The 27,765-nt window shown below is 51.6% G+C and overlaps 1 pseudogene; it reads left to right on the top strand.

Moving 5' to 3' along the window:
• Positions 1 to 8,146: 8,146 nt before the first annotated feature.
• The window catches only part of LOC141996300 (butyrophilin subfamily 1 member A1-like), a 79,055-nt pseudogene continuing 59,436 nt past the window's right edge, over positions 8,147 to 27,765 (top strand).

Genomic DNA, 27,765 nt, shown 5'->3' with positions numbered 1-27,765 from the left:
CAGGGGGTGGGGGAAAGCTGGGCGGGAGGGAGCCAGGGGAGGTACCTCTCTCCAAGCCAGACCTCGTAACCTGAGATCCAGAGAGGGGTGGGGCTCAGGGCACACCCCTCCCATTGGCCTTTCCTGTTGGTTAGCGTCGGTGTGGAGATGCCTCGCACGCTGGGTTTTGTGGGTCCTACTTTCAGGCACCTCCTTCTTCCTGTAAGCGGGGGAATAGTCCCGCTCTTGTGGGGAAATTTCCTGGCTTCTGCACGACCCCGGTGAAGTGGACTAGCGAAAGGATCTAAGTCCTCGCTCCCACTGCCTTTACCCAGTGGGCTCCCTGCCCTCGAGGACTCCCCTTCCACTCTCCTGTCTGGCAGAGTCCTCGTAACCCCAACAAGGCTGGGCCCAGGAGTCCTGGGGGGCTCGACCCCCAACCCTGCGGTGGTCACCTAGGACAGGGGCTAGGGTGTCCCCACTCTGGGGTACTCTCTGCACTGGGCGCTTCCCTGACCCACTGACCAGTACATACAATTTAAAGCAAATGCAAGTTATTTAATCAACAATTAATTTAAAAAAGAATAAGGAAAAATGGGAAAGGTGAAAGGAAACACATCACCCCGCTCTGTGGCAGGGAACATCACAAACAGCGTCTCTGGAACGTCAGGGCAGTTCACAGTCTGCTCCTTGTAAGTCCCAGGCCCCTTCTCTGGCCCTGGCCGTGCTGCGGGGATGCTGCGGGTTGGACACGCGCTCTGGTGGTGGCCACACGCTCTCAGGCGCTAAGTGGCAGGACCCTTCTGCCCGGTGTCGCCCCCGCCCTGTCGGGTTACGATCCAAGCCTGGCCTGCAGAGCCTCTGGGCTGAGGCGTCTCCCTGTGCGGGGCCCGCTGCCCAGGGTCCCCCTCGCTCTCCCCAGCTGCTCACCGCACCCAGCTCCAGACGGCTCCCGCCCCAGCCCCACCACTCGGTCTCTGCACGGTTCCTGCTCTGCCCCCAGATCCCTGGGCTGCTTCTCTGGCCCCTCTGGCTCTGGTTGCTCCCAGGACAGGTCTGCTGTCTCTGGGCTGCTTTACTGGTCCCCCTGGATCGGCACAGCTCCGCTCCCCAGCTCAGCTCGGGCCCCTGCTTTCTCCTTAGCTCGGCCCCACTCTGTCTGTCTGACCCCGGCAAATCCAGCTCACACGGAGGACGGGACCCCCCTGGCCTCTTGACTCCCTCATTAGCCTGCCCGCCCTGTCATTCAGGCTGACCTGGAGCGTTGGCCTCTCCCCATTGTTCCTTGGGACTATCAGTCTCAGGGTCCTGGTTTCCCATCGACCCTTCCCCCTTTTAGGACTGGGAGCTAGCCAACCAAAACACCCCCTCTGACTGTTAGTAAGGGGGCAACAGTCCCCTTACATTTAGGCCGTAGCTGTGGGGGGGTTGAGGATCGGCAGCATCTCAGTGTCAGATTTAGGTAGCTAAAGTGAAAGTAGCAGCCAAGCCCACCTCAATATTTTTGTGGAGCTAGCCCCTGGTGCCTAACCTGTTTTGGACAACCCACTAGGCCCCCATCTGTGTTGTCAGGTGCCCGATCCCAGACCTACATTATTTTAAACAGATGCTTTTGAAAAACGTACCAAAAGTCTAACGGGCTCTAAAAATCAGCTGAATACATTCCGGGCCTACAAGCACTAAAATACCTTCCTCAAACCAGTGTATGGGGCTTTGAACGGTATCACGACATGGCAGGGGCTGACAGTCAGTGCTAACTGTGTGAAGACCCATTTTTAATGATTCTTGCTAAAGCCAGTCAGCAAATGTCGTCTAGGAGTAAGTGGTGTAATTATGGGGAAGAAAAATCTGCATTTTTCACACGTAACAGAAGTGGAATAACTGCATTCAAAAATAAAACGATGAAAAACTTGAAAGGCCACAAGCCCTCTCAGTCCTACTTCTTGTTCAGCCAGTCGCTCAGACAAACAGGTTTGTTGACATTTGCAGGAGCTCATGTTGCCCACTTCTCGTTTACAGTGTCACCTAAAAGGGAGACCAGGCATTCACAGGGCACTGTTGTAGCTGGCATCGCAGCATATTGACAGCCCAGATGTGCTGAAGAATCATACGTCCCTTCGCGTTTCAACCACCATTCCAGAGGTCATGCGTCCGTGTTGATGACAGATTGAGATGTCACCAGCGGAAGGTTGATTTTCTTGTTCGGTGGTTTGGATCTTGTCGTTTCCACATTGGCGTGTTGCTCTTTTCAGACTTCTGAAAGCATGCGCCACACCTCATCCCGCTCAAATTTTGGAGTCCAATTTCAGACTCTTAATTCTTGGGTCAAGTCCTGTGGCTATCTTTAGAAATCTCACATTGGTCCTTCTTTCCTTTTGTCAGATCTGCAGTGAAAGTGTTCTTAAAACGAACACCACGTGTTGGGTCATCATTCGAGATGGCTAAGAGATGAAATCTGTGGCAGAGTGCAGGTAAAACAGAGCAGGAGACAGACAATTCTCCCCCAAGGAGCTGAGTCACCGATTTAATTAACACATTACTTTTTTTTAACGAGCGTCATCAGCATGGAAGCATGTCCTCTGGAATGGTGGCAAAGGCATGCAGGGGCATATGAATGTTTAGCATCCCTGGCACATAACTACCATGCAATGCTGGCTGCAAAAGTGCCATGCGAACGCCTCTTCTCAACGTCCGGTGGCCTTGTAGGCGCTAAACGTTTACACTGTTTTCCTTTTGAGTGCAGTTCTGGAACAAAACAAAAAATCTACATTTGTAAGTTGCCAGGAGCTCCTGCTCCCTCCATGGCCCCACCCCTGCCCCGCCTCTTTCCCTCAAGGCCCTGCCCCCCAGCCAAGCTGGAAGCCGGAGCAGGGCTGGGGAGCCACAGACCCGTCGTGTGCCCAGGCTGGGCGGGCCTGAGAACAGCCCCCAGCCCATATCCCCATCCTCCATCCCCCGGCCCAGGGCAGGTGGAGGGTCTGAAGCTCCCCACAGCTGTCTGCACGGCTCTTCCCCCGACCTGGTTCCAGACGGGGCTGGGGCCTCAGAGCCACAGCTGGGTTATGGTAAGAGCCCCCCCGGGCAGCTGGTGACTCAGGAGGGTGCTCGAACCATGGGGCTATGCTGATGTGAGGCGTTCTCTGTCTCTCCAGTTAAAGCTGCGCTGGAGACACAGGCCTGGACGCTGGTCAGTGCTGTAACCCCCCGGCAAGCGGGTCCTACTCATGTTTATGTTCCCTCTCTCAGGCTCTGGCCCAGATCACTCTTTGAAGGAGAGGGAGAGAGCACAAGAAAACACACGCATGAGACTGACGCTATCGGAGGGTGGTTAGCATACCCACCCACAAGGTGGGAGACCAGAGTCCAGTCCCCCTGCTCCAATTCAGCTTTAATTATTTATCCAGAGGGCAACAGCTTCACTAGGACAGACTGACGGGGCCTCACAGCACAGTATCCCATAGCTTAGTGCTCAGAGCACGCTCCTGAAAAGAGCGGATCCCTGTCCAAATCCCTTCTCACCCTCAGGCAGAGGGGGGCTGTCACCTGGGTCGCTCACGTCCCAGGTGAGTGCTCTAACCAGGGGGCTACAAAGGTGGGAGGGACGTGTCGTTTCCCCTGGCTTCTTGCAAACCCAGCAGATGCGCGTATCTCCAAAGAGGGTTCCTGGCTGTGGCTGGCACCTCCCATTGTCAGCGTAGGCAGGTCCATGCGTAGCGTGCTGGCTTTTGTGAGTCACATTCCAGGGTTGTGTTTACGCTTCACTTTTATCAGTACAACTTTTGTGTCGGTCAAGAGTTTGAAAAAAACACACCCTGGGCCAACGAAAGTTTTACTGACGAAAAGCACCTAAATCTTTCTGAACCTAGCCCTAAGTCTAGGAGCAAAGAGGACCAGGGAATTGTAGACTCAGATTTTAATGGGTTTCTCTCACCAACTGAACGTCAGATTGTGATGGGGGGGGCTGTTTGTCAAAGGGGGCCACGCTCATAGATCCAGTGTGGAGGTCGCACACTTCCTCACACAGAGGTAGTGGGTATCGAAGGCCGGGAAAGGCTGAGCCTCCCCAAACAGCCTTGCATGGCCCCACTGACGCTCCACCCCCAGGCCTCTTCCTGCTTCCTGGTGCTGTGCTGTGGGGGACTCTTCCCCCCATGGCCGGGGCCCCAGGCTGGGGCTAGTGGGGGCCGGCCTGTGCTCTGGTGCTGGTGGGGGGGCATGCTGCCTGCCCTCCCACCCGGCACTCCGGGGCTGAGGGGGTGCTCTGGGGCTAAGGGGAGGTGCCCACCTGGTGCTCCAGGGCTGGAGGAGGGGGACCATGTTGCCTGCCCAACTGCCCGTGCTCTGGGACTGGGGTAGGGGGGCCACGCCACCCACCCCACTGCCTGGTGCTCCGGGGCTGCGGGAGCAGGGCTGCGCCACCCGCCTGGCTCTCCGGGGCTGGGGGCACTCAGGCAGCCCGGGGGTGGGGGGAGGTGGTGGTGGCCGTGCAGGGTGGGGCTCTGGGCTCTGGTGGGAGGGGAAGAGCCTGAGGCAGAAGGGATGGGCCAGGCCAGGGGCTAGCGTCCCCAAGCCCAGGTTCCACCCGCCCCCCATGCCGTCACACACGTGTCTGGACTCCCTGTGGGATCAAATAATTGCAACCGTGGGGTCTCAGGATCCCTGGCAGGGCTGAGCGAATATCAACCCGCAGGCAGGGTAGAACAAGCAGTCTGTAGCCTCCGAGCCTCCTGCCCGTGGCCGACAGTAACAGTTCGGGTTCCTGACCTTCTGGGCTGGGCAGAACAAATAGTCAGTTCATCGCCCCCGGGGGGGCAAAACAAACAAACAAACAAACAGTCTGTGGCCCCTGAGCATCCGGGCTGGAGGAGGCAACCACCGTTGGGGTTCTGGCCCTCTGGGCCGGGCAGAACAAACAGTAGCCAAACCTAGCGGGAAGTGGGGGAGTGGCAGGGTCAGCCGGGCCCATCCAGCTCCACCGGGTGCCGACCCAGGGCCCGATGAAGCCAGGGAATTCCACGTTAAGGGATGAACCATCAGCTCCTACTACGTTCCCTGGGTCTCTTCCTACCCCAGGGCGCTTCTCATACACCTCTCGGCTCGCCGCAGCTCAGCATCCCTGTCAACCTCTGCGCTTGCCTGGCCGCTCACAGTGCAGTCCGGGTCTCAGGTTCCCACTGCTTGGGGAGCCTCCGGCCTCTCTGCAGGAGCTTGCAACACACGTCCTTCCTCCTCCTCAGCCGGCCCAGGCTGGGCTGGGCCGCCTCCTTTTATCTGTCGCTTCCACTGGGAGCGGGTGCAGCAAGGCTGAGGGGACGTGGCCTTCTGAGGCCTGCAGCGACTGGTCTGTCCCTGGTGGCCTAACGAGGGGTCGTACACCCCTTCACACAGATCCTGAAAAGACCAGGAACTAAAATCGAAACTTCTCCTTATGGAGGAAGCCATCCAAGAGGCGGCTGACCTGGTCCCAAGTCTCCTTGGCCATGCGTGCCAGCGCCGCGGCCTTCTCCCTCCAGAGGGTGAACGTAGGAAAAAGACTCCAAAAAGAGACCCACGAGCCCTCCCGTGAGCTCCCAACCAGCCAGAGGTGATGCCCAGCGTATGCAGTCACTTGGGCACGCCTACGCCCGGTACCCGCAGATTGCAGACACACCTAGGAAGCCTAAGGACCCGACAGGCATAGGCACCGAAGCCGTGTTACCGGCTCTCAGAGACAGGAGCACAGATCAGACCGCCTCTGGGAATCTCACTTTAGAATTGTTTAAACGTTGCGGAGCTGAGGGGCCACAGAGATGTGGTGACCTTGATCATAATTCAACCCTGACATTGCACCAGCACTGGAGATGTTGGGTGGGTCACTTGTTGTACCAATAAAATAAAAACCAGCAGGATCTTATTAAAGGGAAAAAGGCAAAATACCACATTTATTGTGAATACAGAAAGAATCATAGTAAGCAGTTAGTTACAGCTATAACATTTCATTCAATCTCATATTTATTCACACAGTCATTCATACACACACACACACACACACACACACACACAGGTTCTGCAAAGTTGTTATCATAGTTACCAGCCTTAAAGTTGCTCGTGCCAAGCCACTGGCCAGGTGGCCTGGACATGAGGAGGGAGCAGGACCTTGTCAGATGCTCATCTGATGCTCCTGGAAGTTGGTTTGCAGAATCAGACCCCAAAGTTCTCACTTTTTAGAGTCTGTTTTTATAGGAATTTCTTCCTATGCCAGTCTATGGGAATTGCTTCATCATGCTGTTGCTGAATCAATCAGCAGATAGCACATTTCTGACGGCTCCAAGATGTTATCTTGTTCTTTGGTTCTCCCATTCTTGAGGCTGTTGGGTGGATTCCAGTCTGCCCTCCGGGGGTCCTCTGGTTATTTCCACTTCACGCCTTCTTCAGCCGATGGACGCTGGATTCTTAGGCTGGCACCTCCCTGATCATTTAGTTATTATCCACACCAAGCATCCATCCACATACATCCTCTATCTCTATTTTAATCACAATTGTTAATACAACAAAAGGGCGGGGAGTCTCTGGGGGCTGTTTCTGTTGTTACAGAGTATTGCTTTGAGTCTCTGTGAATTGCTTGAGAACAGACTCTGTCTTAGGCTGTACTAACACAATTAGCAGCTTGCAAGTTTCACACAGAGAGGGAGAGAAACAGCACCAAAACCCAGGAGAGCTCTTCATTAGTAATACCCTGGAATTGAAACTATGGGGAATCAAACTCATTTGTGATTTTAATACAGAACTTCTTTAATATGATCCAACACACTGACATGTAAAATCACTGGGGCCGGGGGCTGATTTGCTCTTTGGGAGATCCTCCGAGAGCCCTCACCTATGGGCAGCACGTGACCTGCCCGTTGCAGGACCCTAGCCCCGGGCCTCTCCCATTCTGCCCAAGTCCCCGCCCCCCTCCCTGCCGGTGCCCCCCCACCATAGCCACTGGCCCCCCAGTCCCAGGACACCCCAGCCACCCCCAGCCCCGGAGCACCACCCTGAGTCCTGGCCATAGGCCGGTGCTTGTACCGGCCCCAGCCGCCCCAAGTCCCAGCCACATGCTGGCTGCCCCTGCCCAAGTCCCAGCGGAAAAGAGGGAACTGGAAGCAGGCAGGTGGGGGCTGGGGGCAGAGCATGGGCTGGGCTGGGCAGGCTGGGCTGTTTGGGGAGGCTGAGCCTCCCCTGGCCTGTGATACCTGCTGCCCATGCCCTCACCCAAGACAGGTGTGGCTGGGAGATGGCGCTGCTTTCTCCTACAGCAATAAGGGGCCATTCCTACCACGCTCAGAGGCATTGCGTGCACTCACTTGCTCTCCTTAATACCTCCTTTCTTATTTATTTATTTATATTACAGTAACTTCTAAATGGCCCAACCAAGATGCGGGCCCCATTGTGCTGTGCCCTGGACACACCAATAGTGAGGAACCATCCTTGCCCTGGAGAGTTTACAGATTTAAAATTTTTATTAAGATGATGTTTTTTAAAAAAGTGAACGGTACAGAATTTAAGCACAGAAGTTTCAGGTTATCAGGGAATAACGTACAGATTATCAAGGGCTGCGAAGTTCGGTTTAAGATCGGGTGGCTAAGGAATACATAATCTGCAATATCCCCGACTGGGGGTAAAAGGTTAACGGGTCAAAGGACAGACATTGAGATATGAGGGCATGTTGTTCATATAATGGCTATGTTCAGGTGTGGAGTATAGTGAGTGAATACGATGATGAGGATGGATTGACCCTCATTTGGTGAGATTTAACGTTCAGTGAGTTTATGGCTCCAGTTCATATGGTCCAACGGACAAAGTCTCTCGGTCCCTCTCTCATAGTTGATGCACCATGTCGCTCCAGCTCATGCCTCCTGGCACTGTCGGTGGCCGGTGATGTGTTCAGTGTAGATGTCCTATTGCAATCTAAATTACACCAGACATCTCCACAGGTGCAGCCATGGTGTGAGTGTGGTATGGACCGGCTGCTGGCCCAGTGACATCTGACCCTGCTCGGAGCCAGGCAGGCGAGACCTGTGGGGGAAATCCCTTCCCTTCTGGTGCTTGTTACCTCCTCCCCACTGCCCTGTGTCGCTGTCACCGCGTCCCACTCACTCACCATCTGGTTGGTTATTTCTCCTGTTCCCCAGACCCAGCTACGATGATGGGGAAGGTTCCCTCGTTCTCTCCCGGCTCCACAGTGAGCTCCGCTCTGCCCGGCTACGTCGCTCTCTGCCTCGCTCTACAGGTTCACAGTCTGGTGTCAGGTAGGAGCTCTGGGCTCCTCGCTGGGTTTGCTGATGTTCTGTTGCTGGTCATCACCATCCACCTCCCTTCCCTGCCTTGTCTCGTAAACCACGTCTGCTTTTTGCAGGGCCAGCCCTAGACCAAATGATGCCCTCGGCGAGGAGCGTTTCTTTGTTGCCCCCCCCTTCCATTTGTTAAATTTTTGAATACTTTTCTCTTATTGTATTTGTAGCCCATTTCATGGCTTTGATGCACGATTTGCATGCATGATTTATCCCTGTCATATAAGACAATAAATGGGCATGCTAGGATCTGTACATCTGTATCTATTCATGCCTATAGAAGCAAAAAAAAAAAGTTTCCTCAAAGAAAATTTTTAATTGTAGGAATAACTGGAATGTACTAACATCTATACTTGAAACATTTCACTTCAAACATTCTGTTTTCCCTTTTGTCACTAACAGACACAGGACCCCAAGCCTGGCACCCCCCGAGCCTGGCGCCCACCAATCCTGGCACTCCAGGTGGTTGGCTGGGTCGCCTGCCCCTAAATCCAGCCCTGGTCTTTTGCTCTTTACACAATGACCATAAACCGCAGAGCACAGCTGGGTCCTAGTGATGGTGTTTATCTATACACAATCTAGTCAGGCCTAGTTATACACACGCTGCTGCTCTGACTGGAGGCTTCTAAGACATAGAACATGGTGAGCGCCGTTACTGGGCTCACAAACTATTTAAAGGGACACTACACAATTCCGCTACACTACACCGCTGGACCATGTAAGTCACAGATCAGACTCTTCAGCCACAAACAAATCATGACTTCCCAACTCTCCACTTATGAAATTAAAACCCACAAGTCATTCACACTGCACTAGGCACAGCCGTCTAGGGGTGAGAGTGAGGCCTTCTTCATTCTGTGCCCTCAGTGAAAGTCTTATCGTATCCCATGGCACCCCCGGGGCTGCCCCCACAGCTACACAGACATTTTGGTTCCCTCCTGCTGTGGTTTCCATTCTGCTAATTTAACCAGCTCTCTTTGTCGCTCTGGATGCTGAGTCTCTGCCCAGAGACCCCCCTTTCTGTTCAGTTCCACAATGGCTGGTTCTCTGCCCCCTGCACTTTTCTATCTGCCTCCTTCTCCCTCTTCATTATCTGACTTCTGACTTTACCTGCACAGTGGCAATGATCTCTTTTCACATCCTGCTGGCCCTTACACCATCCTTACAGCAGTCAGGGAGGGCACTGCACTGGAGCAGCATGAAAAGTCCTTGGTGTGTCAGAGAACCAGCCCCCCCTCCCCATTACCCATTATACCCAAGGTGCTTGTGAGAAGTGTTCAGCCCTGTTCAGCGATGATAGGGACAGTGTATAACATTCACCTGTGAACGCTGGGTGACAGATATGGCAACCACATGCCGTATTTGGGGACTATCAAATTAACATCATGTCTATTTTGCACCCTCTCCATAGATAGTATCTGTGATGGGTTCGGTCACAGAGACCCCCTGGAGACTGTCACCTGATGCTCTGGGGTACCACAGAGAACAACCCTCCTGCCAGAACGGGTGCCCCTCCACTCTTGTCACACTCCAATTCGGCTCTAGCCCAGACTCAGAGGTTGGGCCACGCCCCTCTGCAGTTCGCAGAAACTGAGATTCACTCAGCCGTGGGGCTTCTCAGTTAACAGGGACTTTCCCAGCGCCCAGTGTTCAGCCTTTCTGGGAGCCTGAACCCCAAATAAATCCGTTTTACTCTGTATAAAGCTTATACAGGGTAAACTCATAAAATGTTCGCCCTCTATATCACTGAAAGAGAGACGTGCACAACTGTTTTTCCCCCAGGTAACAATTACTTGCACTGGGTTTATTAATAAACAAAAGCGATTTTATTAAGTATAAAAAGTAGGATTTAAGTGGTTTTAAGTAATAACAGACAGAACAAAGTAAATCATAATGCAAGATAAACCAAAACACGCACGGCTCAGCTTAATACATTAAGAAATCAGTTACAGATGATAACTTCTCACCCTCGATGTTATTTCAAGTAAAATGCTTCCCAGGTCAGTTGCCTTTTCTGACCTGGGTCCAGCCTGTTCTCTCCCACCCCTGTAGTTACAGTTCTTTTGTTTCCAGATACTTTCAGGTATCTCCTTGGGGTGGGGAGGCCATCTCTTAAGCCAGATGAAGACCCTCATTGTTTACTTCCCCCGCCTTATATAGAATTTCCCTAAGGCGGGGAAACCCTTGTTTGGAATCCCACCCCCACTCTGGAAAAGTACCAGCTTCAAGATGGATTTCAGTATCAGGTGACATGGTCACATGTCTGTGTAAGACCCCAGTCTCCATTCTTCCTAGGTTGCCTGACCCATACACAGGAAGGCTTTAAGGTAAACCAGGCCATTTACAGCCAATTGTCCTGTGAATGGGAGTCACCAAGTTCCCGATGCCCCATTGACGGCCCTCACCTGGTCTGACTACACCAGTAATACAAGTTCATACCTCATATTTCTATAAGAACGATAGATGCATACAAATAGGAAAATCAAATGCAGCACATTATAACTTTGTCAGTGATATGTTACAAGAGACCTTTTGCATAAAGCACATTCCAGCTATGTCATTTTCAGATTCATAAGCCTATTTTCATAAAGCATACGGAGTGGAACTTCACAGTATCGATCCGTTCTATATGTATCTTTGTGGGCTCCGGACTGTAATCTACTCTGTGGGGGAGGGTTACCCCATCTCCTGCAGGATATACAAATGATGGGGCGTAATTTCTTGTGGGACAGATAACAGCTCTAGAGAAGTACCAGCCCAGGCAGTGAAACTAGTTCAGAGCAGGTTCCAGAAACCAAAGAGAATGAAGATTTTTGGTATGAAAAGCTGATTTAAGCTAACCAGAAGCCTGGGATCTTGGGCTACAAACTGAGAGAAACCCTTAGAGAAAGGTTTGACAGAGAGTCTGTCCCCATGTGCCAGATGAGAATGCTTTGCGATAAGTGTAAGATGTTTGATTGGTTTGTGGTAACTTTTCTCTCTCGGGCTTTTGTCCATAAATGTTCCCTGCTTTGGAAAACCTGTTTGGTTACTGGTAACCGCTTGCACACACTGTTCATAGCCCTGGGATGGAAAGCAAAGCATAGGTGGTGGACTTTGGTCAGACCTGGTGGGAAAACCTGCAAGCCTTAAACCCCAGTGGAGAGAGAGGGCCATGGGTCCCTGCCCAGAGAGAGGTGACAGCTGGAGGCCTGAGACCTAAGGGACAATCCTTAAGCAGACCCCAGAGGGAGTCAAAGATGCAGCTACCCCAAGCATGTGACTCTCTGCACTTATAGACATGCCTAGGGCACTGCATGGAGACGGGGTGTTCACTTCTAATGCAGGACGCTCTTTTATTTTGTCTTACTGCTGAATTAATGCCACCTTCAGCCCCCTGTCAATTTAATTTCTATTTTCATTGCATTTTTCTCAGCACAGTTCACAGTAACTGGACCTGCCCATCCAATCACCGCTTCCTTAGGTGGGGAGGCCATCCTGCCCTGCCACCTTTCCCCCAGGATGGATGCTCAGAGCATGGAGGTGAGACGGTGCAGGTCCCCGTACTCTGCAGTTGTGCATCTGTACCACGATGGGCAGGATCAGTGTGGGGAGCAGATGCCAGAATATCAAGGAAGGACTGAGCTCTGAAAAGACCACATCACGGATGGGAGTGTTTTCCTGAGAATACGCGATATCCGACCCTCCGACGATGGACAGTACAAGTGTTTTTTTCAGTCTAGAGTGGCTTATGAAGACGCTTTATTGGAACTACAGGTGGCAGGTCAGTAACTTGTTGTGATACTTTGATGTCTTCAATAGGGTCATAAGTGGATCAAAGATTCATTGTGAGATGACACCTGATTTATCTCATTACAGAGGGGCAGTAGCTCTGCTCTGGTGAAGGTTTATTCTAGTTGACTGTTTTTTCTAAGGGCTCTAAAATCCACACAAATACTCAGATTGTCTCGAAGAGTGTTGTGACTCTTTGGAGTCTGGGGTAGCATTCATGGGTTACATTTACGGGGTTAATAAAATACACAAACACGCCTAAAAAGTTGGGTGATATGAATATGTTGTGTTTATTACAACTCTCTTGTGCACCCCTGGGGCCAAACAATAGCTGATCCTCCTCACACTAATGTCTGGCCTCATGTCTGGCACTCACAGGGTAACCGTGGTTGATATACAGGGTCCTGTAGCCCACCGCCTGCCACTGGGGCTTGGCTGCCCATGGGTGCACCCACTATTTTTTCTCCATGGGTGCTCCAGCCCCGCAGCACCCACGGAGTCGGCGCCTACGCCCCTCTCCTCTCCCTCTCTCCACCCTCCTCCCTCTGGAACACCCAGCCCTTCCTCTGCCTGAGGCAGGTGTTAAAGGGGCTTCTCTAAGCCCAAGGGGATTACAAATATGTTTCTAAAATTACCTTTGCAAGTGAAAGTAGTGGAAGAGTTTAGCCTCCCTGCCCATCAGTTCAACTGTGCACAGCTCCTTCCAGTGGTTCTTATTCAACCCTTCAGACCTGCCGCGAAGTGTCTGTGGCGAGAGGCACGGTCTGTGTTCATCAACGGGAAAGCCAGTCCCTTGTCCCTGCTCAGGAGCTGGCAGGATTATGGGGCCACTCACACAGCCTCACTGGAGAATGTGAAGCAGGTGCACATATGCTAGACCAGCAATACGTGAGAGGCAGGGTTACCGGGTGGATAGAGCCGTCGACTGAGCGTCAAGGGACAGGGTTCCAGTCTTGCCTTTGCTACTGAGCTGTGCAAGAATTTGGGCAAGTCTCTGTGCCTCTGTTTCCTCGCTCACCCTTTCTCCATCATGCCTGTTGAGACTGTAAACTCTTCAGCGCAGACTGTCTCCTAGGATGTGTGCATGACGCCCAGCCCGCTGGGGACCCAGTCTCAGCTGGGACCTCTAATTGCTTCTGTAAGACAAACAATCATAGCCCACAGCTCTGGCACACTTGTACGTGTGTTTTTCGTCATTTCCATGTGCCTCTGGAGACATGTGGGGCCAGTGTGAATGGCACTGGAGGAGGCTCTTGTCAGCAGGGTTTGGTCACTGAGGCACTCCCCTGGGCAGTTGCCTGGCTCCCGCCCGGCCAAGGCATGGGGAGGCTGGGACTTTGCAGCTGGCCAGTGAGTTCCTGACTCACCTTCCTCAGGGTGGGCTATTGCTTAAGGGCTGCAGGTCGGAGAGGGGTTTTTCAGAGTGGCCACCAGAGTGGCTGCACACACTTAGGCCACCAAAAAAATTATTGTGAGAACCCCTGCTAGCCTGTGCTTTTCTGGTGAAGACTCCCGAGTGGAAATGGCACCAGACACCCATCCCTTCTTTGTCTCTCCTGGGCGGTTGTTTTCCCTTTCTCGGATGGTCTGTATGCAATTTCCAAGCAACCTAAGGGCCTCTCTGCCCACAGACTGACCCCGCAATAAAGAAATCCATTTGAATTCACAAGACACTTGCTTCAAATTAAGATAATTTTATTTCAGTTCAGCTCATCAGTAATAAAAAATCCCCAGTGTGACCTTATCTAGTGTTTGCGACAGCCCCCATCTCTCCCCCGACCCAGCCCTGCCCCTTCCACCCGAGGCCTCATCCCCTCTGTGCTCAATGGAGCCCGGCTCACATTGTGGGCTTGGCCCCTGCCCTGTGCCCCCAGCCCCCTTCCATTGTGGCCACTGGTCCCTGCCCCAGGTTAGCCCCCTCCTCCCCCCGACCCCGAGAACCAGGAGGCCCGGCAGTGCAGCTCCAGCCTTTCCAAGCTGGAGTGCCAATGTAATGGCAAAAACAGCAGCCAGCAAATTTTCCTACCCCTGGTGCTCTGGGGCCGGGAGGGCTGGAGTAGGAAAATTTGCTGGCTGTTGTTTTTGCCATTACACTAGGCAGTGTGGCCACAGCCCTCCTGGCCCCAAAGCACCAGGCTGTCGACCAGTACATTGGGAGGGCCCAAGGGACCAGCCCTCCCGGCCACGGAGCACCACACGGCCCTGGAGTGTGGGGAGGCCAGACAGCGTGGCCGCAGCCCTCCTGGCCCCAAAGCACTGGGCTGTTGGGCAGCAAGGCCCCTGCCTTCCCGGCCCCGGTGTGCCAGGACTCCGAAGCCGGGCAGAGCAGCCCCAGCCCCCCTGGCCCCAGAGCATCAGCAGGCTGGCAGCCCCGGAAGAGCCGGACACCTGCAGAGTGAGAAGCCGGACGGGGAGAAGGGGCAGAGTGTGGATGGGCCACATCCTGGCTGTTTGGGAAGGCTCAGCTTTCCCTGCCGCCCATGGTTTGTGTTTCTGTTTTGGTGAGTGTATTTCCTGGCTCTGAGAGGTATCAGTTTTCTGCTACCCATTTCAGCATTCTGGAAGGATACAAGGCCCTGCCAAGGCAAACTGAATTCCCCTATAATAAAGTTTTTTATTAGTGAATTATTTAAGGCTTGTTTACACATACACATACACTGGTTTCAATGAACTAGTGAAGAGTTTTTCAAACTGGGTCCGTGGACCCCCAGGTACTCCAGGGGGTGCACTGACCCCACTGATCAACTCCTTCCCCTTCCTCCCTCAACACAGCCTCCTCCCTCCCAGTGCTTCCTGTGTGCTGGGGAACAGCTGTTCAGCGGTGTGCAGCAGGGCCTGGGAGGGAGAGGAAGGAGCAGAGACGGGGTGTGCTCAGGGGAAGGGCTAGAAAGAGGTGGAGAAGAGGAGGGGCAGGGGTGGAGCAGGGGCAGGAAGAGGTGGGGCGAGGATGGGGTCTTGGGGGAAGGGGTGGAGTGAGAGCAGGGCCTGGTGCTGAGCGGGTTGGGCTAGGGGGTTTGCTGAAAATTTGAAATCAAAATGGGGGTCCTTAGGTTGCTAAAATTTGAGAACTGCTGAACTAGGGCAAACATCCAGGTGGACCCTCTGAAACGAGTTTGGAAATGGCTTATATTGATTTAGTTTAAGTCTTGATTTAAGGGATTTGCACTTGATTAACTAAACCAGGTTAACTAAACTGGAGAAAGTTTGTGCATAGAACAGCACTGACATTAACATTAATTCTACTCTACATCAAATAGGAATCTGGCCAAATTAGGTGACCAGCTGCACTCGTGGACTCACATTCAATTATTAGTTTGATAGGAAATGGCTTTTGATAACAGTGTAATAAAGCTTTTGGCTCATTACTGGGTTATCACAAATTTATTTATTTCTTCTGTAGGTTTGGGCTCCGATCCTGATATCTCTGTAGAGGGACATCAGGATGGAGGGATCCAGGTGGTGTGTCGATCATCTGGATGGTACCCAGAGCCTGAGGCTCAGTGGAGAGATCTCCAGGGGAAGCTCTTACCATCAGCCTCTGAAAAAATATCCCAAGAGGCCGGTGGCCTGTTTCAAACAGAGATTGCCATTGTTCTAACAGAAGAGTCCAACCATAAAGTGTCCTGCTGTGTCAGGAACCCCCGACTCGACCAGGAGAGAGAGTCAGCGATTTCCATAGCAGGTCAGTGCCCGGCCGTGCCGCACATGGCTGGACTGAGATGCCACAGACATGGGCAGAAAGTATTTATCATTGTGTCTCCTATTTATTGGCCTGGACCTTCAACATGGTGAGCACTTCTTGGAAACTTCTGAATAAGCTTAGTTCTCTTTGGATATGTCTACGCTGCAATTCAAAACCCATGGCTGGCCCATGCCAGCTGACTCAGGCTGGTGGAGCTTGGGCTAAGGGGCTGTTAAATTGCAGTGTAGACATCTGGGCCTGGGCTAGAGACTGAGCTCGAGGGCCCTGCAAGGTGGAAGTTGTGCCTGCTGCCTTAGGGAGCAGCCCCTCTCTGTTTTGGGTTCTTGGGTGTTAAGATTCTGGATTCTAAAAAACAAAACATTGTGTTACGCTGCAAGCTTCAAGCAAGAGTATTTCGGTTTGTATCTGACTTCTCTCTGTGCTGGAACATCGCAGTTCTCAAGGGGGTGATGAAGAGAATTCTTATTAAAAAACAAAAAGTCTCCAGAACCGAGCCTGGCAGCTACAGCCTAACTTCAGTACCAGACAAATTGGTTGATACTATGGTAAAGAAAAGAAGTACCAGACACATAGGTGAACATGATTTGTTGGGGGAAAAGTCAACGTGGCATTTGTAGAGGGAAATCATGCTGCATTAATCTATTAGAATTTTTTGAAGGGGGTCAACAAACATGTAGAGAAGGGTGATCCAGTACATGCAGGGTACCTTGACTTTCAGAAAGCCTTTGGCAAGGCCCCTCACCAAAGGCTCTTAAGCAAAGTAAGCTGCTATGGGATAAGAGGGAAGGTGCTTTCATGGATCAGTACCTGCTTAAAAGACAGGACACAAAGAGTAGGAATAGATGGTCAGTTTTCAGAAAGAAGAGAGGTAAATCGTGATGTCCTTCAGGAATCTGTACTGGGACCAGTGTTGTTCAACATACTAATAAAAGGTCTGAAAAAGAGGTAAAAAATGAGATGGTAAAACTTGCAGATGATACAAAATTACTCAAGATAGTTAAGTCCAAAACAGACTGTGAAGAATTATGAAGGGATCTCAAAAAACTGGGGAACAAAGTGGCAGATGAAATTCCATGTGGATAAATGCAAAGTGATGCACATTGGAAAACATAATCCCAACTAGACATATAAAATGATCAGGCCTTACTTACCTGTTTCTACTCAAGAAAGAGATCTTGGACTCATTGTGGATAGTTCTCTGAAAACATCCACTCAATGTGCAGTGGTATTAATAAAAGCTAACAGAATGTTAGTAACTATTAGAAAGGGGGTAGATCATAAGACAGTAAATATCATAATAAATTTATATAAACCCATGGTACGCTCATATCTTGAATACTGTAGGCAGTTTTGGTTGCCCCATCTCAGAAAAGCTATATTAGAAATGGAAAGGTGCAGAGAATGGCAACAAAAATGTTTAAGGGCCTGGAACAGCTTCACTCTGAGGAGAAATTAAAATGACTGTGACTTTTCAGCTTGGGAAAGAGACGGCTAAGGGGGGATAGGGCAGAGGTCTATAAAATTGTGAGGGGTGTGGAGAAAGTGAACAAGGAAGTGTTACTTACCCCTTCACATAATACAAGAACCAAGGAATGAAACTAATAGGCAGCAGGTTTAAAGCAAACAAAACGAAATATTTCTTCACACAACGCACAGTCAACCTGTGGAGCTCATTGCCATCTAGTGAAGGCCAAAAGTATAACTGGTTTCAGAAAAGAAGCAGGTGTGTTCATGGAGGACGGGTCCACCAATGGCTACTAGCCAAGATGGGCAGGGATGTGGCCCCTTGCTCTGGGTGTCCTTAAACCTCTGACTGCCAGAAGCTGGGTGTGGGTGACAGGGGATGGATCACTTGATTATTGCCCTGTTCTGTTCATTCCCTCTGCAGCATCTGGCTTTGGCCACTGTCAGAAGACAGGATACTGGGCTCCACGGAACATTTGTTTGACCCAGTCTGGCTGTTCTAATATTCTTATGTACGTATTTGTTCCCAAGTCAATAACACTTTCTCTTGCAGAGCTGTTTTTCCCAAGAGTCGATGCCTGGACTGTGGTTCTGGGGGTGATCCTGGCTCTCCTGGTGGTTCTCATTGCCCTGGCCACTTACTGCTTCTGGAGGCAACACAGAGAGAAAGGTAAAGTGACAAGAGGGGAGAAAATAAATAAATGAATTAATTTATAATGTATCAGAACCCCGCAGAAGGGGAAATTTATTTTATGTGCTTTGGCCTATGAAAAACCATAGGGAGCCCCAGGATAGAAATGAGGGTGGTGTGCGTGCAAGTCACCGTATGCTAGAAGACGGTGCTCTGGAGATGACATCACTGCAGCACCCATGTGGACTAGCCCTGACTTACCTCAAGGGCTGCTTTGGCACCAGAGCAGCCCAGGAGCCAGCGGATGCCAGGAATGTTAAAAGTCACAGTGACGTTGCAGGCTGTATGATTTTATGAAAATATGCTAATGAGTATGAATATAATGTAACTGGAATATGCTTCATGCAAAAGGTCTCTTGTAAGGTATCATTCCAAAGCTTATAATCTACTGAGTGTGGTCATCCTATTTGTATAAATGTATCACTCTTATATCTGAAACTAGAAATAGGAAATATAACTCTGAGGGCCGATTGTAATTATGCAAAGTGTGGGCCATTAATGGTGGTTTGGAATCTTGATGGCTCCCATCAACCAGGACAATTGACGGTGGATGGCTCTGTTTGCAGGCAGGCCTTCCTGTGAGCCAGGCTGGGAGCAATGAAGGCTTGGGGGGGTCTCACAGTGACAGGTGACCATGTCACCTGGTACCGGACTCCATCTTAAACTTGGTGCTTTTCCATTTGGAAGTGGGGGTGGGGACCCAGAGAGACAAAAGATTCCCACCTTATGCCAACGCCATATAAGGGGGTGGAACAGAACACAGAGGGCGGCCATGATGAGAAATCCCCTCGCTACCACCTGGGCTGGAACAAGGGCTGAACCAGGGGAAAGGATTGTGCCCAGACTGGGAAGGGGCCAGTCTGTGAAATAAACTTATTGAAACATCTCGGAGGGTGAGATTTTATCTGTATTCAGTTTTATTACTGTACTAGGCTTAGATTTGCATGTTTTATTTTATTTTGCTTGGTAATTCACTTTTTTCTGTCTGTTATTATTTGGAACCACTTAAATCCTACTTTCTATATTTAATAAAATCACTTTTTACTTATTAATTAACCCAGAGTATGTATTAATACTTGGGCGGGGGGGGGGGCAAACAGCTGTGCATATCTCTCTATCAGTGCTATAGAGGGCGAACAATTTATGAGTTTACCCTGTGTAAGCTTTATACAGGGTAAAACTGATTTATTTGGGGTTTGGACCCCATTGGGAGTTGGGCATCTGAGTGTTAAAGACAGGAACACTTCTTAAGTTGCTTTCAGTTAAGCCTGCAGCTTTGGGGCATGTGGCTCAGACCCTGGGTCTGTGTTGGAGCAGACTGGTGTGTCTGGCTCCACAGGACAGGGTGCTGGAGTCCCAAGTTGGCAAGGTAAGCAGGGGCAGACGTAGTCTTGGCACATCAGTTGGCAGCCCCCAGGGGGTTTCTGTGATCCAACCCGTCACGGTCACCTTAGCTCTTCCCTGCACCGATGCTGCAGGTTCCGAGCACAGAATCTCACTGTGAAAATTTAGATCATGGAGCAAAATTATGTGGCTTTTTTTCAACTAGAAGGTTGCATACTTCATTGCTTATGTAGGCTGAGCCCCTCACCCCGCACTCTGGTCAGAACCCTGTAGATTTTGTCGAAAATCAGATTCCTGAAATTCTTCTCTAGTGGCTACCTGCAGCTGGTTTGCAAACTTAGGCATCACTGTCCAATTTACGAAGTCATAACTGGACACCAATGCCTGCTGGCATAAATTCCCATTTGCAGGGAGGAGCAAGTGTAAATCTTCCTGCCCATTTAATCCATCCTGTTGGAGAATTTGTCCTTCAGAATGGACTTAAACCTGCCCTGCTGGGCTCTATCATTCACAGCAGTCATGACGAGGGAGTTTATGCCAAAGTGAGAGAAGAAGCCCTTTCTGTGCACTTTCATAGAATCATAGAACTGGAAGGGACCTCGAGAGGTCATTAAGTCCAGTCCCCTGCACTCATGGCAGGACCAGCACCATCTAGAACATCCCTGACAGGTGTTTGTCTAACGTGCTCTTAAAAATCTCCAGTGATGGAGACTCCATAATCTCCCTAGGCTATTTATTCCCGTGCTTAACCACCCTGGCAGGTAGGAAGTTTTTCCTAATGTCCAACCTAAACCTCCCTGGCTGCAATTTAAGTCCATTGATTCTTGTCCTATCATCAGAGGTTAAGGAGACCAATTTTTCTCTCTCCTGCTTGTAACAACCTTTTAGGCATTTGAAAACTGTTATCAGGTCCCCTCTCAGTCTTCTCTTTTCCAGACTAAACAAACTCAGTTCTTTCAATCTTCCCTCATAGGTCATGTTTTCCAGACCCCTAATCATCCTTGTTGCTCTTCTCTGAACTCTCTCCAATTTGTCCACATCTTTCCTGAAATGTGGCGCCCAGAGCAGGACACAATACTCCAGTTGAGGCCAAATCAATGCAGTGTGGTGGGCAGTATGGAAGTCAGCAGGCTCCAGAAAACCTTTGCAGACTCCAGTGGTGCATCATTGATCAGGAGGGCTACGCTACCAGGAGCAGATGGCTGCAGGGCATCCACTAACTGATGGACATTCATTGAAGGAACTCTGCCTGAATCCCCAGTGAAGCAGGGGACAAGAGGTCCTGATGGGCCTCGAAATACTCCATGGGTAAAGCTCACCAGTGCTGGGAGAGCAATACAGCGGTGCATAGACAATCCAGGAAGTTTTTGGAAAGCGTAGGGGACAATTTCCTGGTGCAAGTGCTAGGGGAGCCAACTAGGGGGGGCGCTTTTCTTGACCTGCTGCTCACAAACCGGGTAGAATTAGTGGGGGAAGCAAAAGTGGATGGGAATCTGGGAGGCAGTGACCATGAGTTGGTTGAGTTCAGGATCCTGACGCAGGGAAGAAAGGTAAGCAGCAGGATACGGACCCTGGACTTCAGGAAAGCAGACTTCGACTCCCTCAGGGAACAGATGGCCAGGATCCCCTGGGGGACTAACATGAAGGGGAAGGGAGTCCAGGAGAGCTGGCTGTATTTCAAGGAATCTCTGTTGAGGTTACAGGGACAAACCATCCCGATGAGTCGAAAGAATAGTAAACATGGCAGGCGACCAGCTTGGCTTAATGGTGAAATCCTAGCGGATCTTAAACATAAAAAAGAAGCTTACAAGAAGTGGAAGGTTGGACATATGACCAGGGAAGAGTATAAAAATATTGCTCGGGCATGTAGGAAAGATATCAGGAGGGCCAAATCGCACCTGGAGCTGCAGCTAGCAAGAGATGTCAAGAGTAACAAGAAGGGTTTCTTCAGGTATGTTGGCAACAAGAAGAAAGCCAAGGAAAGTGTGGGCCCCTTACTGAATGAGGGAGGCAACCTAGTGACAGAGGATGTGGAAAAAGCTAATGTACTCAATGCTTTTTTTGCCTCTGTTTTCACTAACAAGGTCAGCTCCCAGATTGCTGCGCTGGGCATCACAAAATGGGGAAGAGATGGCCAGCCCTCTGTGGAGATAGAGGTGGTTAGGGACTATTTAGAAAAGCTGGACGTGCACAAGTCCATGGGGCCGGACGAGTTGCATCTGAGAGTGCTGAAGGAATTGGCGGCTGTGATTGCAGAGCCCTTGGCCATTATCTTTGAAAACTCGTGGCGAACGGGGGAAGTCCCGGATGACTGGAAAAAGGCTAATGTAGTGCCAATCTTTAAAAAAGGGAAGAAGGAGGATCCTGGGAACTACAGGCCAGTCAGCCTCACCTCAGTCCCTGGAAAAATCATGGAGCAGGTCCTCAAAGAATCAATCCTGAAGCACTTACATGAGAGGAAAGTGATCAGGAACAGTCAGCATGGATTCACCAAGGGAAGGTCATGCCTGACTAATCTAATCGCCTTTTATGATGAGATTACTGGTTCTGTGGATGAAGGGAAAGCAGTGGATGTATTGTTTCTTGACTTTAGCAAAGCTTTTGACACGGTCTCCCACAGTATTCTTGTCAGCAAGTTAAGGAAGTATGGGCTGGATGAATGCACTATAAGGTGGGTAGAAAGCTGGCTAGATTGTTGGGCTCAACGGGTAGTGATCAATGGCTCCATGTCTAGTTGGCAGCCGGTGTCAAGTGGAGTGCCCCAGGGGTCAGTCCTGGGGCCGGTTTTGTTCAATATCTTCAAAAATGATCTGGAGGATGGTGTGGATTGCACTCTCAGCAAATTTGCGGATGATACTAAACTGGGAGGAGTGGTAGATACGCTGGAGGGGAGGGATAGGATACAGAAGGACCTAGACAAATTGGAGGATTGGGCCAAAAGAAATCTGATGAGGTTCAATAAGGATAAGTGCAGGGTCCTACACTTAGGATGGAAGAATCCAATGCACCGCTACAGACTAGGGACCGAATGGCTAGGCAGCAGTTCTGCGGAAAAGGACCTAGGGGTGACAGTGGACGAGAAGCTGGATATGAGTCAGCAGTGTGCCCTTGTTGCCAAGAAGGCCAATGGCATTTTGGGATGTATAATTAGGGGCATAGCGAGCAGATCGAGGGACGTGATCGTTCCCCTCTATTCGACACTGGTGAGGCCTCATCTGGAGTACTGTGTCCAGTTTTGGGCCCCACACTACAAGAAGGATGTGGATAAATTGGAGAGAGTCCAGCGAAGGGCAACAAAAATGATTAGGGGTCTAGAGCACATGACTTATGAGGAGAGGCTGAGGGAGCTGGGATTGTTTAGTCTGCAGAAGAGAAGAATGAGGGGGGATTTGATAGCTGCTTTCAACTACCTGAAAGGGGGTTCCAAAGAGGATGGCTCTAGACTGTTCTCAATGGTAGCAGATGACAGAACGAGGAGTAATGGTCTCAAGTTGCAATGGGGGAGGTTTAGATTGGATATTAGGAAAAACTTTTTCACTAAGAGGGTGGTGAAACACTGGAATGCGTTACCTAGGGAGGTGGTAGAATCTCCTTCCTTAGAGGTTTTTAAGGTCAGGCTTGACAAAGCCCTGGCTGGGATGATTTAACTGGGAATTGGTCCTGCTTCGAGCAGGGGGTTGGACTAGATGACCTTCTGGGGTCCCTTCCAACCCTGATATTCTATGATTCTATGATTCTATGATTCTATGAACCTGTGGTGGGCCTATATTTCCTACTGCTGATCTGACCAGCAATGTCACCTTTGCTTGAGCTAAGCAGTATGACCTCCATCACCGAGGAAGGTCCCACAGATTCCATGGAGGCCTCTGGTAAGGATAAGGCATTGTGGCCAGAGACCCCCATCTCGACCATGAGAGAAGCACCAGTCCTGATGCCTATAATGCTCTGTAAACAGTCCCCGATGCTGGTTTGGCGATGGAGACCAGGAGAAGGAAGATCCCAACCTTGAAACTGAGAAGCCTTGGGATTCCAGGAATAAAGTCAGAGCCAGACCAGAGGGAGCAAGTACCTGGCCTGACTCATCTGTGACCCATAACAAGGCAGGGACCAGCGCTGATAATGGAAGCAGCTCCACCTGCACTGAGTATGCCAAGGCTGGAAGCAGTATCAGTCCCAAAGTCATCAGTTGTACTGGACTGGTTGACAGTGCCGAAGTCAAGGACGGTGAAAGCTGTTGAGATCTCCCACACCAACCTCGATACTGGCCCTGATTCAACAGCCTGTTCAGCCAATGGGGTGATAGATGGCATAGCCCTGGGCCAAAGGAGAGGTTGGGGTAAAAGGCAAAGGAGGTCTGTGGCTGCCTGGAATGCCACCGACACGGAGACAGTCAGTGCCACCATCATCCTCTTTGGTACCAGACTCCACAGATGCCCTGGGGCCGGAACCAGAGCCCATAATACCAGGTCTCTAATCTCTCCACATCGTACCAGGGAAAGGTTAGAGGCACCCATGCCATATCGCACACGAGCACCAACCCTGTGCAAAGTGAAAGAGTCTCCTGGAGTCTCAGTTGGTCTTATGAGATCCTTTCCTTGGTGCATGCAGTGGCGAACAGCTCCCCCGTTTCTTGAGAGAGGCACCTGCTCTGGACTGCGAAGCAGCAGTGCTCTCAGAGCCCGAGGGCCACTTCCAGTCAGACAAGGACCTCACAACGAAAGGAGGTCACATAGCCTGGTCAAGCAGGTGCTGCTTTAGGCAAAGGTCTCGAGCCACTTGAGTCCATTTCATGACTGAGCAACGCTTCTTTAACGTGGGCCTCACACAGGCACGGCAAGCACCATGTGTGAGGATCACTGCTGGGGACATGAACGACAATGTTTGTCCCTGATGAGGGCATCACCGAGGAAAAACTTAACTAATACCACCATAGGCGCTGACTTCCCCGTTTCCCCTGTGTGCTCGACTTCCCTCTACCCCTGGCCCTGACCCCACTCCACCCCTTCCATACGGCCCCGCCCCACCCCACCTCTTCCCACCCTAGCCCCACCCCCCATGCCAACCCCTTACCCCAAGGCCCCACCCCAACTCTGCCTCCTCCCTGCCCCTATTCCAACCCCTTCCCCAAGGCTCACTGAGCTGTCATTCTCAGGACAAGTCCTACCAAAATTTGAAAAGCTGGTTACAACATTCCGATTCTCCAGAAGAGTAGCTGATTTTAATGAGATGCATATTATTGTTAACAGCTCCGCCATAGCGCTCTTAGGTCATTTCACAACTCTTGGGCATTTGCAACCTGGCAAGGATCTCCTCTGGTCTTGGTGACGTCTGGCTCTTTCATTAATCAGTCTGTTCTATTATCTCTGCTTCACACCTCAAGCCCTGATGTTCATTTCTTGAAAAGAGCAGCTCCAGGGCTGGTCTCTTCCCACCACACTCAGTGTGGTAAAAACTGTTGCAAAGAAATCAGTCTCTCAGCATTGTCATTACCCTCCTCAATTGTTCCCTTTATTTGTTTTATATTTTTGGCTATTCCCTCTTCTAATTCCATTTTAACCCCCTAATTCCTATCATTCGCTTCACCCAATGTACTTAATGTGGCTTTCTACTGGCTTCACAGGGTTAATACTTTTCATTTGCTGAAGGATCCCTCTTTAGCTCTAACAACCTCTTGCTCCTGAGCAGGTGGCCAGATGAGGTTACTGTACTGTATTTCTTCCTTTCCTTTTCCTTTGCTGCCCAGGAGGCTTCCTTGCTTTGAGGTCTTTTTCACTCACTTCCCTTCTGCAAGGTAATGTGACACTGACTCATTTCTCTCTCTTTTATTTTCAGACAAACTCCAGGCTGAGCTCAGTAAGTTCCATTCCCCCCAGTACGACCCTTGGGTGACATTGTCTCCTGCTCAGTGTGTCTGTGTCCAGGGGCGTTCTTACCCCTCTGTCTGTGTTTGGTTGCAGGGTGGAGAAGCGCCCGGCTCTACGCAGGTACTGTACATACCGCTGGTATTGTATCCATGGTGAGACCCACCTTCCCCTGGGAGCTCTCTGCTCCTTTCCCTGCACAGAGTGTTTCCCTGTGACATTCAGTCGGCTGGAAATAGCAATGTCACTGGGGGCAGACGAAACGCAGATTTATTGCTGAGCACAGGGACACACTCCCTTTGGGAAAGGGCTGATTGGTGGTGAAATATGTCCCCTAGTGTCCCCTTCCCAGGGCTGTACCTGGGTTCTGCAGGATGGGCATTCTTATCTGCCCATCACTGGCACTGAACGGCTCAGCTCTCTCTTCCCAACGGCAGGATTTCCATGCTCAGACCGAGCTCTACCCACAATGTTCTTCTCGTGTAACAGGAGCAGACAAGAGCTGCTCAGCGTCCCCCTGGCTCTGGGGTGAGGCAGGCCCTGTCCCCACTGCAAGGGCAGACAGGTTTTTATAACCAGCTTGTGACACTCCCCTGACCCAGTTGCCACAAATTGTGCCATACGGCAGCTTTTCTGCCTCACACCTGTGGCTATGTGCGTGTTTTCACCTGGCTTGCAGCCTGACCATGTGTGTGTACTCGAGCAGGCTGGGAGAGTCTGGCAGCTCCAGCAGGGATGAGCTTGTCCAGTGGATGTGCACGCACATTGTAGCACCGGGAGCCCCGGGCTCCTCGCACGCCAGGGTATCCTAATGCACTGAGCCGGGGGGGGCGGGGGGGCAGGGCTGGATGAACTAAACTGATGGGAAAAGCTCCTTCCTCTCAGTTTAGAGCATCTCCGTGAAAGTGCTACGGCGGCACAGCTGCATCGGTGCAGGATTTTAAGCGAAGACCTGCCCTTAGACTGTGATTCACAAACGCCAAGACATGAGGTGAGGAGATGCCTACGCTAGACAGTAGGAGATGCGGATGAAAGGGGGGTGTGCTAAGCCCTGCCTCTCTCGTGGAGATGGGCACCTATCTCTGCTCAGTGATCCACAAAGGGAACCCCTTTCTTGGAGTCAGGCTGCTTAGCACCTACGGCAGATCTTGTGGGAATGAATTGGACGCCTTCCTCACGCCACACAAACCGGCCGGGGTGGAGGAGCTGGCAATGACTTGTAGCCCCGTGGTTAAAGCCATCACCTGGGAGACCCTGCTTCAATTCCCCCTTCTGCCCAAGGCAGGGAAGGATTTGAACAGGGGCCTTCTAGCTCTCGGGGTAGGGCCCTAACCCCTGGGGTATAAGTTAGTCTGTTCTGAGACCTCCTCTCTCTGGAAGCTGTTCCACGACGGACTGAATAATTAAAGATCATTGGGCACAGGTGCCGACTTTCTTCTTTCTGGGTGGGTGCTCCACCCCCACCCCAAGGCCCTGCCCACACTCTGCCCCTTCCCCCAAGGCCCTGCCCTTGCTCCATCTCTTCCTGCCCCCGCTCTGCCCCACACCAGCACCTCCCGCCCACTGCCAAACAGCTGGGCCCACCAAACAGCTGATTGGAGGGTGGCTGATGGGCACCCACTGTTTTGTTTCTGAGGGTGTCTAGCCCCGGAGCACCCTCGGAGTCGGCACCTGTGATTGGGTCAGAGAGCGCAAGTATGCGGCTGACTCTACAGCTGGGGGGTTAGAGCACCCCCCGGCGAGGGGGGAAGCCAGGGTCCGTCCCTGCACCAATGGCCCTTTATTTACCCACCATGGAAAATCCTCAGCAGGAGAGAGTGCGGGAGCCCCCCACCTCCGCCTCGCCTCGTGGTCAAAGCGCTCTCCTGAGACTGGCGGAGCCCTGTTTCAGTTTAAGCTCCCCCTCTGCCCGAGGGGAGCAGGGACTGGGAGTCCCCCCATCCTAGGGGAATGCTCTAGCCCCTGGGTTAAAATGTATGAGGGAAGCCCTCCCCAGCCAGCTGCTGCGTGGCCTCGCCTGAGGGACCCGGTCTGAGAGCGCCCCTGAGCTCGCCTACCAAACTAGCTGGGACGGCTGGACCCCGATCTTCCCCCAGTCTGTGGATCACGCTGGGGCCCAGGCCGGGGAATAGGCGTCCACGCGCCTGGAGGGAGGCAGCCGTGGTCATGGCTGGAGGGAGAAACGCAGGCACCGAGGGAACTTTTACTGCACAAACTTCGACTGCGAGTGAGTTTTGGCAGCTCCGGGGTCAGCAGGAGGTTTGTGCCTCACCGTGGAGCTGAAACCAGGGACTTAGGCCCCGAGCTCCTTTTGTGCCGCCCTAGGTGACCCCGGAGCCCGTGGACTGTCCTGTTGACAGCCCCTGGGATCTGTGCCCTCAATCATTCAGATCCAGGTGAAGATCCCCCTCTGCCCGTGTAGCAACCAGCACAACGGGGAACCGGCTTGAGTGGCCTCAGACCCCCCAGCAGCTCCCACAGTACCTGCCCCTCCCCTTCCTTTGCTGCCCCCCAATGTCTGCCTCCTGCCCCAGCCCTGAGCACCTTCCTCTGCCCCCGGCACCTGCCGTCATGAGCAGTGGGCGCAGCTTCCCTTGGCACTGACACCTTCTCCGGGACGCTCCGTCCTTATTTTTATGT

The sequence above is a fragment of the Natator depressus genome, chromosome 11 (assembly GCF_965152275.1).
Source record: "Natator depressus isolate rNatDep1 chromosome 11, rNatDep2.hap1, whole genome shotgun sequence".
Lineage (NCBI taxonomy): Eukaryota > Metazoa > Chordata > Testudines > Cheloniidae > Natator > Natator depressus.
The sequence above is the reverse complement of the archived record's forward strand: the minus strand, read 5'-3'. Positions and strand labels throughout refer to the sequence as shown.